Here is a 13850-nt window from a genome sequence, read left to right as displayed (position 1 = left end):
GTATATTTTTATGTATGGTATATGTTTATAATGTGTATATTATCTACAACGGCAAATACCAATTATGTGTATAATTAAATGCCAATTATATATTCTATATATATCAATATACCAATTATGTATTATATATACCAATGTACTATATTGGTCTAATTGTATATTGGCATAATATATCGCTATATCTATACATTTTTTAAGGTCTGTCTCCTTTTTTAAACAATAAATTCCTTGAAGGTGTTTATCATGAACATCTTGTTGACATTATATCCCAACACATAGTATAGTTCTGGCACAAAGTTACATGCTCAGTAAACATTTGCTAAATGAATGAATCTGTGAGTGAATGATTGAAATTCATAGTCTGGTTTTCCTAACCAAATGGCAAAGCAAAGACACTGGAGTTGGACGCATCTGGTCTGAACTCACAACTCTGTGGTTTCCTAGCACTGTGACCTGGGGTACATGACCTTGCTTAGTCTTTTTGTGGGGATAATACCATACTTCACCAATCACCTGTGTGGATTCAATATTTGCCATATTAAGTGTTCAATGTCAGCTTCCTTCTCCCTTCCTTCTTTAAGGATTCTGTGATAACTTCAAGAATGGGAAAATATTGGGCATTTAGCAAATATTTTTAGGTTGGTAGATGGATAAATGTATCAGAGTGATGGGTACAACTTGGGTGTGGGAATCCCATGCCTGGTTGACAGATAACTATGATAAATAACAGAGTTGAGAATTCAGAAAGGCCTGGAACATGATGTGAAGTCAGAATGGGAGCTTAGAGACAAACACATGCACAAACGTCTATGTGTGTGTTCCTCTTTATGTTAATTTGGTTAGATGTGCACAGTTCTTCAAAGTCCATTGATTCTAAGGTAACCTTAAAGTTTACAACCCAACAGTTACCTGGAAACCCCTGAAAAGTTCTTGAGAAAGAGGAAAATGATGGAAATTTTTAGTATCTCTGTGCAAGACATACTGCAAGACGGAGAGGCTGTGAAGGCTGTTCTAGTAATCTAAGAAAAAGAGAGAAATGACTAAGAGGTATGCAATAAACCATGTGTTGACACCCAAAAGTAAAGAGAGGCAAGTTTTGAAAACGTCTTGGATCCATAAATCAAGAAATATTTATTGGGGATGGAGCAAAAAGAGAGGAAGGGACCAAATTTGTTTTTATTTTTCCTTCTAAAATTATAAATGTGATTTTTCCATTGCAAAATAATATAACCCCAGTACAGGATATAATTAGAAAATGAAAGGAAAAATAATCACCCATAATCCTACCAGCAGAACACCTCCATGACTGCATTTTATGACCCCACATGTACGACATTGTGAGAATGAATGAGTCTGCTGTGTTCATGACAGAGATATGGGAGGACAGTCAGAAGATGTGAGGGAGAGGCCACGAATGAACTTGCTTGCTCATTTGCTAATTTGATCCAATCACCACAAAAGAGACCTATGTGGCAAAAGCCCTATCTTGTCGTTGGATTGGAATCTCCTACTTCATGCAAACATGCTGGCCTACCTCCAACCTGGTAACCAGAATCCTCTTCCTTACTATATATAAAAACAGGGCTTTGTTTTTTTTTTTATTTGTTTGTTTGTTTTTAAAGATTTATTTATTTATTTATTTATTTATTTATTTATTTATTTATACAAGCACTGGGTACAGTCAGAAGTGCGGGAGGGTGAGAGAATTCACCAGAGCCAGAGCGGGGAACAGAACAGGCAGACTGACGAAATACACTGCTGAGGGGAGCAGCAGGTGCGGCAGGAGAGTTCTGTGCGCCATCTGGGACCCTCACCCAGCGGCTGGGGATCGAACCAGTGCTGCAGAGGCTGTGGGCAGCTTCGCAGCCCAGTGCTCAAACCCTGCGCCACCGGGGGAGGCCCGGGGCTTTGTTTTGTGGGGGAGGGGTTTGGGTCTTTTTTCACACCTACCACCACTTTCTTATTATATATGATCTTCCTCTGGGGGGCATTCTGAACTGTGTGGACTGCTGGCAATAGACTTCTTTCTGACAATGTGTAAGTCAATGCTTGCTTTGATGCTCCATTCAGCAAATGCTCATCTTTCTCATAATCTTCTAGCTTTTGGGTAGTCTGATTCATCAGCCAGTTGGTCATTTGGTCAGCTGCTTAATCAGGTTTTGGGGGGAGACAGACAAATTAGCCTTACAATTCATCAGTCGATCAGTTGGCCTGTTGGCTGGCCATTAATCTATGGCCAGTTGGGCGGTCAGTCCCTTCACTGGCATATCAACCTTTCTATTGGCTCAACTATTACTTGGCAATTTTCACCAGTCTTTCAGTCTGTTGGTTAGTCTCTCCATTAGATCGTTGGTCAGTTAGCTCTTCAGTCAGTCAGTAAGACAGTAAGTCTGTCATTTGCCAGTAAGTCGGTCAGGCCACTCTCTGGATGAGGCCCCCTTCCCTCCCCAGCAAGCCAGTGATCTCAGTCCTTACCTGCGAAGGGAGGGCATGGAGGGAGAAGCTCATTTCCTCCTTACAGAGAGCCTTTGAAGTGTTCCGTCAATCCTTGGAAACTTTAAATCAAAAGTTATTTATGAGGTACCCGAGTGAAAACAGTCTCATCATTCTAAATTACTAGCAGCTAACTTGAGTTCACTCATTTTCTTTCAAAAATTGTTAAAATTCAGAACCATGGTTTCCCTCCTTGCCCCTGCTCCCACTCCCTTCCTCCTTCACTCAGGGCTGGGGGTTGGTTTTCAGGAGCATGTGACTTCATCTGCTGCTTCCCATGCCAAGCAGCGCTGTGAAGGCCCATGAAGAGATGAGTCACTCTCCAGGAGAGGAGGCTTGTGGGGAGCTAGGCAGGCTCCCAGATGCTGGGTGCTGGGCCTTGGGGTCCCCCTCTAGTGAACCCATGAGTTAAGTGTTAGTCCAGACTCTTACTCTTTTTTCACTTGGAGGCCACTTGCTGACTCGATGAGTCTGGAAAGATGATTCACCAGAAAGGGCTTTAGCAAAGAGTCTTAAAGAACTGATTTCCTGTAGGCTCTCCTTTCTTTTGGGGAGGGGCATAGGCTGTTTAATATTCGGAGCAGTTTTCCTAATGTCTAAAAGAACAGACGACATACTGGGCACCAGGACACTTGGGTTCCGGGCAGGCCCACAGCCAAAAACAGAGGAAGAAGTTGACTCTCAGCCAACTGCTGCCTCCCCACTGAGCCACTCTCTTTCCAGGTTTCTTATAACCTCCCCATCCTTCTCGTCCATCTCAGACTCTTGTGCTCATCAACTAGTCTCTAAAAACTGACCTTGTGCATGACATTGAGTTGTTAAAATGAAATTCAACATCAGGCATTTATTCAGCACTTCTTTGTGTCAGGATCTCCTGTCAGGATCTCTGAGCAAAACATCTTCATTTATTTGTGCAATGGATCTTTACAGATATTTGAATACTATCTGCCTCAAAGCATGGGGCTAGGCATGAAGACAGTGTGTTATGCAAAGCAGACATTGTCTTCTTGGCTTCGTGGGAGACTAGAACAATCGAACAATAACACAAAGTGTCTAATCTACTGAGATAGGTGCTTTGATGGAAAATACCAGTTGTCTAGGAGAGAAAATATAATGGCTTGGTTTGGGAACCAGGGGCCTTCTCCAGATAACTGAGTATGAAGGTTCAGTTACCAAGATGGAGATAGGAAGGACCATCTCAAGTAGAAAAGGCAGCTCAGGACAAGGCGTCATGGAGGGAGGAAGTGGAACATTAGGGCACTGAAAGAAGGCCTGGCAGGGAAGAGCGGTGAGGTCAGTGTATAGGGAGACATACATTATTATTCATTCGTCATTACCTTCATTCATTTGTACATCCATGCATGCAGGCACACAGTCAGCAAATATTTATTGAATATCTACTTCACATCTATCTTTCAGAGTTCACAGCTTGCAAGCAACAGCAACAAGGCTGGATAACAGAGCTGGTTGGGTAGCCTTGGGAAGGATGCTGACAAACCATAAAAGTGGTGGGGTATGGGAACAGCAGGCTTAGAAAGGAAGATTGCCTGGCATCTGTGGGAACCGCAGTAGCCTTCTTGTAGCAAGTGATGCAAACCCAGGCACTGCCATATTATTCTTTCTTTGCAATATCAAAAGCCAAAGTCCTGGCAGGGAGCTCAGTCTGGCTGTCTGATGTGCGCCTCCTACCTTACCAGGACTGAGAAAAAGGAAACAACCTTTTGCTTCTGTGCTAAGTCAGCACCTGAATTACTTTTCCCACCAAAATTCCATGCTAAGGGGAACATGTATTTTCTGAGAATGATGTGTTAGGGAGGATGAATAGATGTTGGGTAATCCTAAGTCATCTAGTGTTCATGATAACCTTCAAATCCTAAAGGTCAGGCTAGAACCCCTATAGCCTTCCAGGCAATGGCTCCTTTTGGAAGTCCAGGGATCATGTGGATGGATGGTGCCAACACAAGGAACAGCTTCCTGTTCATGTGTAGGTGTGTAGCTTTTTTTTTTTTTAATTTTTTTTGCATGTTTTTATTTATTTATTTGTTTGTTTGGTTTATACAAGCACTGGGTACAGTCAGAAGCGCGGGAGGGTGAGAGAATTCACCAGAGCCAGAGCGGGCAGCAGAGCAGGCAGAACGACCCAAGTACACTGCTGAGGGGAGCAGCGGGCGGCAGGAGAGGTCTGCACGCCATGTGGGACCCTCCTCCGGTGGCCGGGGAGCAGCCGGGGATCGAACCGGCGCCGCAGAGGCCGAGGGCAGCTTCGCAACCCAGCGCTCAACCGCTGCGCCACCGGGGAGGCCCCTAGGTGTGTAGCTTTTTAACCTGGTATCAGATTTACTCCATGAAGGTTTTTTCCCTCATGACACCCTCACTCCCTCTCTGAGTATGTGTATGTGGGTGGGTGAGTGGGGTGGGGGCGGGGGTGTGACCGTCCTTAGGCTGGAATATGACTTGGTTAAGACCACACAGGGACCTGGTACTGGAAGAGGATTTAAACTCAGGTCTGGTTGGCTCCAAAGCCAGTGCTCTTTTCACTACAGTCCTGAGCCTTCAGGAATCCAGACCAAGCCAGATCCCTATGAAGTGTGTCCTCGTGGTCTCAGGGATGAGCAGGTATGGGGAACCCCAGGCACATATTCCCATGCCCTCCCCCAGATCTGGCTCTTGACTATGTCTCTAGCATACAGCTTCCCAGCCAAGGTCTCTAGGTTCTTCACGTATGAATGGGCATAAAAACCCTCCCTTTGGCATTTGCCAGCACTGAGGTGAGAAGAAAGCAAGTTGATGCCTGTTGAATGTCTTTCACACTAAGGAGTGGATCAATGGATAAGAATAACAAGCCACCTTTGGAGCCAAATTGTGGGCCTCAAGGGAGACTATAGCTTGACTCCTACAACTGAACTGAGTCCCACCTCTTCTCCAGTCCTAGCCATGGGAGCCTACTCTCAATATTTGGGCTGTTGTTTTTCCACAGCTTTGGAATTTGCTTCCCTGTCTTCTCTTTCTCCAAGTCCCCAGCCTCATCAAGGGCCTGGAAGTTAGGCAAGGGGGCTGGGAGCAGAGCACATGAAGTGGTGGTCATGGACCATGGACCAGAGCTGGGTGCTCACTTTCTGCCTCTGAATGCATAGGAACAGAACTCAAATCGCTTCAAATAATGTTCCCTCTGAGTTTAAAGCCACAGCCAAACTGCATATTGTTCAGACTGGCCACCTGCTCCGCACTCTCACACCTCTATGCCTTTTCTAAGCTGTCCTCCAGGCTTGATACCCTTCTCTTGCTCTGGCATCCAGTCAAAACCCACCCCCTTAAAGTTTTCGCTGAACTTCTTGCCAGGCAGGAGCAATCGATCCAGCATCTGCTGTGCATCCAGTGCTTCGTTGGCATCTCTATTGCAATCATTCCCATATTATCATAAACAGTTCTATGAAGGCTCTGTGATTTTCATTAAGCAGGGACTGTCTCTTACGCAGGGATGGTCAATAGATTTGACCCCACTGTGCCACCTCTGATAGATTTGTAGTGGCTGCTGAGAGTGTTCTGCTTGGAGAAGCCCAGCCCAATCAATCAATATAATTACAGTCAATCAATATAAAAATCGAGATATTTTACATTATACTTTCTCATCAAGTTTTCAAAGTCCTGATCAGATATTACACTTATATTACCTCTCAAGTCAGATGCTATATTTTTATCAGAAATACCTGATGTTTAGTTTTCTTAAAATTTGTCATGAAAGAAGCAGATTTGTATTCCCAAGTTATTCCAAACATAAGTAAATGTTTCCCAAGAACTGAGTGACCAGTTGTTAGATTTAAATTAATTAAAAGATTAAAGATTCAGTTTCTTAGTGGTGCTAGCTACATTCAGAGTGTAGATGCCTATGGCTTACAATCCCGAAGAGTAGATACATAAGACTCTGAAATTGCAGGACACTGTGATCAACTGGCAGTGCCTGCCCTGGTTATATGATTAGGGACCAGATGCCTCCAGGACTGACATTTGTCATCCCTGGTTTTATTTACATCTTTATTCCCAGCTCCTCTCTACCTGCAGCTTCATCCAATGTGAAGGAATGGCCTCAAGCACATCTCAGCAATATGGGGTGTGCTGAGCTGGAGCTTTCTGAACTTTTTTTCTTCGAAAAGGATATGGTGGCAGGCAGGCCCCAGTGTTCTCAGAGTGGAGTGACAGCATCAAATTAGCATGTGAGGCTTGGCTCTGGGATTGACCAGAGAAGACCAGAGGGCACCAGTCTGGAGTGGGCAGTAGGCAGAGGGAGGCAGCATGGCAGGAACAAGGTCAGAGTGTGAGATGAGGTGTGAAAGGTTCAGCCAAGCCACACTGCCTCCTGCTCTGGGAAAGAAAGCCTCAAGAAATGGTTCATTGTTTCAGCCTCAGGGAAGGGCTCCCCTTCCTTGAGGGAGGGGCTGTATTGTTGCTGACATTTTATTGCTATTGTTAGGCATTGACCTCACTCTGAAGAGGCAGCTAGAATACTGTGAGGTGGAAAAAATGGCCCTGGGGTGAGAAGCTCTCCAAGCTCAGTGCAGTGGCCATGTGGCTTTGGGCCAAATGACCCCACCTCTCCTTGGCTCAGCTCCTTCCCAGGAGGGCCAAGATGCCCTGAAGTGTTGTGTGTGTGTCTGGGGTGGTGGTGGGCTACAGGCGATGGCCCAGCCCTGCAACCGTCTCTTTATGATTCTGGCACATAGTCCTAGGGCAATTGTATTATCTTTCATGGATGAACTTCTACAATTGATTTGAAATACAGGGACTGACACAGGAAAACGCGCAATGCAGCCTGGAAACACCCTGCATCACTCCAGAATCAGAGTGATTGGAAAGGGGTGCCCCCTGAGGGACATCTCCCACCAAAGCGAGGAGATGGCAAGCTCTAGCAGAATTGTGACCACGCTCACAAAAGTCATTTTACCTGGTTAAATCCAGCCTCACCGATTACTAGTGGTGCCTCAGTTTCTCTGGGCCTCCCTTTCCTTGTCTATAGGATGGGGATTGTGATCATTCCTCCTCACCAAGAGTGCTGCTAGTGTTGGTGTTATTTTCATCACAATCAATGGGCCATGATATAGTCTTGCCAAGCCTACTCCAGTCAGTCCAGTGAAAACAATCAATGGTCCATTACACTTGCTCAGGAAGGTACAGTTAGGTCCCTCTCTGGCTTTGCCAGTTTCTATAATACAGGGAGGGTATATATATTCCGTATGAGGAGCAATTGAGAGGTTTGCACCTGCTAAGCCAGCTATGCCCACTGTGCCCACAGATGCATGGTGACCTAGGTGGTATGAGTGTACAGGGTGGGCAGAGCACACAACCAGAGACTACATCCTCTTGGCAATGTCAGCTTTACCAACAGGCATTAGGAACATTTCAATAAATGTTTCCTTATTTCTGCTGCCCCAGACTATCTGTAGCAGGGATCACTTGGGAAGGTTTTTATACAAGTACAGACTTCCAAGCCCCATTCCAAACTCCCTGAGCCTGTATCTCCAGGTGTGGGCACAGGAGTCTGTATATTTTTTAAGTTCCTGGGTGAATAATGTACACATACAGCCAGGCTTTGAAAATACATTCTCAGCTCTGAAATGGGTGTTGGTATGAGAATTAAGAAAATGCTAACAGAACAAACCTGAGGATGTGATTTTTTTAATTTAAATTTTATTTTTATATTCCCCATACAATTATAACCCCCTTATTTTGACCCCAAGCCCTTCTTTCCCCACCCCCCACTCACCATAGAGTGTCTCTGGGTCATAGTTGTTTGTCGATTTTGATATTTTCTTTCTTATAGTTATTCTTTTTCCTGGTCCCTTATATAAGTTTTCTAGATTCCTGCTATGAGTGAGACCATCCAGTATTTTTCTTTTTCTTTCTGGCTTATTTTGCCGAGCATGATCGCTTCCAGCTCCATCCATGTTGCTGCAAATTGCATGTGTTTATCTTTTTTGAATGCTGAGTAATATTCCATGGTGTGTATGTACCACATCTTCTTGATCCAGTCATCTATTTTTGGGCATTTGGGTTGTTTCCAAAGCTTAGCTATTGTAAAGGGATGTGATTTTTTTAAAAAAATAAATGTTACCTGGTCTTTAGCTATAATGACAGATGTACACATCTGGCCCCCAGGACCAGGTAGCAGGAAGGAGTATGTCCAGGCACATCTCCATGCGACACTCAGCCTTCGTGGCTTCCTTTCTCTTTCTGGTATAATGATTTCTCTTTCTTCAAGCCCTAACTTACATCCTGTTTATGAAGCTCTCCCTCACTGCATCCTTGGAGAGGAAGGTACAGAGCAGACCACTGATGTCAGATAAGTGTGAAAACCAGTCCACCTGAGAACTTCCATTTCCTAAGAATATTAGGTTGGAGTAGCACAAAGTGCTACTGAAGTCTTGTTTGTGATAGTAAAAAAAGTGCAAGTGTTTGTCTATCCATGGGCAAATGAATAAATAATCTTATTTATTTATACAGAGAGCACTCTTTGGTAGTGAAAATTAATGCAAGACATCTATGTGTCTCAATACGGTGATTCTCAAAAAAGCATGTTACAAAAAAGATATCTATTATATGATATTTAGATAAGTTAAAAATCACAAAGCTATTCCACATATATTTCATGGGTCCACCCAGACAGAGAAAAAGGATTAAACTTGTATGGAAATTCTTAGACCCATCATCTTCAAGTTACTGATAACCTTTAGCAGGGACAGGGTTCTGTAAAAAAGATCCAGACAAAAATGGCAAATGTCAGCATCTATTAAATCTCATAGGCAAGTCAAAGCAAACTGGAGTTAGAGAAACCGGAGATGTTAGAATCCATTTATCTATAGGAAAGGACAGGGCTAAGTTCCTGAAAACTTGGGATTCAGCGTGAGTACATTTTGAAAACAGGAAAGGAAAAAAAAATGACCTTGTGTTCAGAAACTAAATCTTTGTCTTGATAGAGGCCTCTAACCCATTTATTAACCTATTTATTTCTAGATGATAGCGTTTGGTCTTACTGCTGTCATTAAAAATGTTTCCCTACTGTTTTAGATCTAATGTTCCCACTATGCAAATGAATGGCTGGGTTTTGAACACACACAATTTTGTGGCTGCTCCTTGGTCACTAGCTCTCTGCTATCCCCTTTCTGAAATGCTAACAGAAGATTTGGAGTCAGTGAGTGACCTTTGTCTAAACAGTAAGGGCTGTGCTGGTGTCCTACTTTCAATGTGATGAATCTGAAATTGAAATGTGATTTCAAATGGGATCCTTCATACTGAAGTGGATGCTGTATCACTGATTGGGATCCCATCAACAGATCCCTAAAGGTGAGGCAGGGAGGCCTGCTAGAAACAACATAGATTTTGAGTCAGACACCAAACAATTCTATATATAGTTTGCCACAGCTGGACACTCGTTCTTTCTGACTGAGTGCTCAGTTCGACCTCACCCAGGCTGCAGAGAGCGGGACAGTGCTGGGTTTGAGTAACACCTCTCATGTGTACTAGCCCTGGATGGGCTGTTTCATCTTTCTGAGTTTCAGCTCCTTATGGTAACTCCAGGATGCTCAGATCTGTTCCCAGTGCTACTGGCAAATTGAATGGGATAACTAACATAAACCTTTGACGCGTAGTAGGCCCTCAGCAGATTCTAATTTTTACGTAATTTTCCCTCTCCCATCCATTGGGGATTGATACACACCATCCCATTTTACCCTCCTTGGAGGGCAGGCAGGAAGGGAGACCCAGAGTAGGGTTGGGGTGCTGATAGGAGGAGGGCGCCTCAGATTGGCCACCAAGCTGTTACTGTCTGTCTTTTCCTGGCTAGACTGCTGGTGGCTCTATCAGGGAAAGTGGGGGTGGGGGGCTCTGGACCTTCAGGGGAAGGGAGGACCCCTCCCTCTACCCCTAGCCCCCATGAGGGAAGTGCCTGGCCAGCCCCCCAGTTGCTGCCAGCTCTGAGTTTGCATCAGCAGAGAGGCGGCATGCTGAGGCCTGGCAGGGCCGGCTCCACGCTCCATATGCCCTGGCCCCCATATACCATTTGTCGAGCAGCAGAACAGAATTTCCTCATAAATAAACAAGATCTTGGGTTTCACGTTGGGGAGGCGATGACAGAAGAGGGCCTGGGGCTTTCGAAGTTATCTGCACCCGGGCCTGCCAACTCCTCGCTGCCTGGAAGGGCCGAGAGGAGAGAGGAAGGAGGGCCTGGCCAAGAGCACATATTTTGGTCGTAGAGTCACCGCCTGGCGGCTGGCCGCAGCTCCTCTCATTTCCCGCGACGTCCCTCACACTGGCCACCGGGGACTCTGGGCTCAGCAACCACCAAAACGCCCTGCCCAGCCAAGTGTGAGCACCTGAACTTTGTTAGTAGGGAGGTGGGTTGGCAGGCCGGCCACAGCCTGGGAGAAATCTGGCCTGGAGTAAAAGGGTCTAGCAGTTTGTGTTCTAGACCACCTGTCTTGTCTACAGTGGATTCTGAGTTCAACCCAGCTCTGTCAAAAATGGGGCTGGTTCCCTCTCGTGACTAACCCAGGGCTGCTGAAGAAGAGACTGAGGACAATCCTGTCCCATATCTCTGGGAAATGCATTCTGTGTCCATGATTGAGGAACATCAAACACATAGCAAACCACCACCTCCCAGCTTTGGGAGAGTGGAAGAAGTGGAATACTACACACCAATAAAAAAGGATGAATTATGGCTACATGGACAAATCTTACAAACATAACATTAACCAAAAGAACATAAAATTTACCTTCAATATCAACATGGGTTTGAACTGCACAGGACTACTTAGATGTGGCTATATTTCTATCCATGGGTCCTAAATTCACATATCCACATGATCGTGAGTGTTGGTTAGCTGAATTCACCAACAAGGAATATACAGATCAGAGGGCAGAGCTGACTCTAAGGTATGCGAATATCCCCATATTTTCGTATTCATTGGGGATAAGGAGTGTGTCCTGAAACCAATTCTCTAAGGATTCCAAAAAATGACTACAGTTTTGGGGGAGTCAAAATTCTCCACTCTGTGTCAGCAGAGGGAGTGGAGAAGTTGAAGCCCTTAACCCCAGGATTCACGTATCCATTATGTACTGCATGACTCCATTTATATGAAGTTCAAAACCAGGCAAAATTAATCTCTGCTAAATTAATGGTTGCCTCTTGGTGTGGGGATTGACTTGGAAGAGTATGGGGAGGCTGTTGGATGTCGTCAACGTCCTATCCATTGATTTGGAAGTTGGTTACATGGTGTCTGCATCAGGAAAAGACCTTGAGTTATACTCCGGGGATAAAAGTGCTTTTCTACTTTACTTTATACAGGTTATATGACAACGAAAAGCTTTTTTTTTTTTTAAAAAAAGAGGCTACAAAGAATGAAAGTAAATCAGATCATCTTTTATGATTAAAACCATATACTGACTTCCCCTCTTAGAAGATAAAACCCAAACTCCTTGAAGGCCCTCTATGATCTACAATCTGTCATTTCAATATCACCTCCTTGAAGAGCCCACTCCCAACCATTTATTTAAGATAACCTCACTTACAATAATCCTGGCTTCATTAAAACCTTGTCATTCTAGCATTTGTCACCATGTGAGGTGAATTTATTTATATATTTGTGTGTCATCAGCCTGTCTCCATTTGTATGTAAGCACTTCAAGTCTCCTATTAATTATATTCATTTCCTATTCATGCCTGCATGGAAGAGGAGGTGCAATAGGCATTTGGAATTTGCCTCTCTAGCATCCAATCCCCTTTTCCATTTAATTTGGTATTTTACCTCTCCCCGATTCTCAGTCGTGTGAGCTGGGTGGAGTTCCCAGAGAAGACTTTAATCTGTCCTGCTGTACTTGAATCTGATTGGCTGTGGGACTGGGACTACAGCTGCTCCCAGCAGTGCACCGATGTGGAGGAAGGAAGAACTGAGGGATACGAGAGACTAGGTCTTAGAAATATTTGAGGACTGGATCAAGCTGTATCTGAAGCCCAACCTGTACCTGGACTTTTCAGTTACATGAATCATTAGATTCCCATTTTCTTCAGTCTGGGATTTTTTTTTTTTAAACAAATCGAGTGTCGTTGCAAGTGGAAATTGAGGGCGATCTAATCTAGTCTCTAGGAGGTTGTATGTATTGTGGTCAAAACTGATGGATCAGATCGCAGACAGAAGACTGTATAACTTCCCAATAGTTGGGAGGGCAACCAGTTACTCAAAATGTTCACTGAGCAAATAAATATATGGGTGGATGGGTGGAATAATGGAGAGATGGATGGATGGATGGATGTATAAATGGGTAAATATGCGGATGGATGAGTGGATGAATATGTGAATGGGCTGATGGGTAGGCAGACAGATGGCGGCTGGGTGAATGAGTGGGTGGATGGGTAGGTGAGTAGAAGGAAGGATGAACAGCTAGATGAATGACTGGGTGCCTGGGTGAATGGGTGGGTAGCTGGATAGGTGGATGGATGCCTTGTTCTAATGAAAATGTGCCCACTCACAATGCAGTGAGAGTAAAGAAGAGCCTGAGATTCCAGATGGACAAGGTCACTGAGTCTGGAGGGCATCACGGAGGCGGGTAGGGATTGAGTCAGATGTATCAGGATATGTTCAGGAAGGGACAGGAGACTAGTGTGTATTGGTACTTTCACCTACTGGAAGTTCGTTGGAAAACCCTACAAGGCTGGTATGACTACTTTATCTTTGAAGATGAAGAAACTGAGGTTCAGAATAGTGTAATGGCTAGCCGACGTCCCAGAGGCAGAGAGAGGCAGCTGTGACAGGTCTGGCTGAGGCCAGGTCCCCTGTAGGCTCTCCTGCAGGCCTACTGTCTGGGGCCCTCTCTCTGCAGTGTTAGAAAATGAATTGGGAGGACAGAGGTCTTCGGGTCCCATCCTGGCGATGCTCAGGGCCCCCTGGGAGGCCCAGGCCGGATCCTCCCCACCCCTCGGAAACTCATGTCAGCGGCCTGACAGCTGTGTTCCACTGGCCGGCCACAGCTGCCACTGCGGCCCTTGTTCCTGATGCTGAATGTTCCACCACTTTTTCCTGGCACCCCAGACCTAACGGCCGCTCAGGAAAGCTACTGTACTTGTGAGAAAAGTGAGGTCAGCGCATGTTTCCATTTACTCGGAGAAGGAAAACAAAAACAAATATTCTCGCTACTGAATGTGCTTTTTATTCACCAGAATCCATCCCCAGAAGTCTTAATTTATGGTTCACTCATGTGTCTCTGAGCGTATTTACCAGGGGACATCATGGGGAGAGTGGAAGGGCCTGTGGTCCTGACTGTCCTGGCAGGAGCTTCAGTTCCTATGGCTGCAAAGGGTCCATAGGAAAGAG

This window comes from Talpa europaea, assembly GCF_964194135.1.
Source record: "Talpa europaea genome assembly, chromosome: 9".
NCBI classification, from domain to species: Eukaryota; Metazoa; Chordata; class Mammalia; order Eulipotyphla; family Talpidae; genus Talpa; species Talpa europaea.
The sequence above is the reverse complement of the archived record's forward strand: the minus strand, read 5'-3'. Positions refer to the sequence as shown.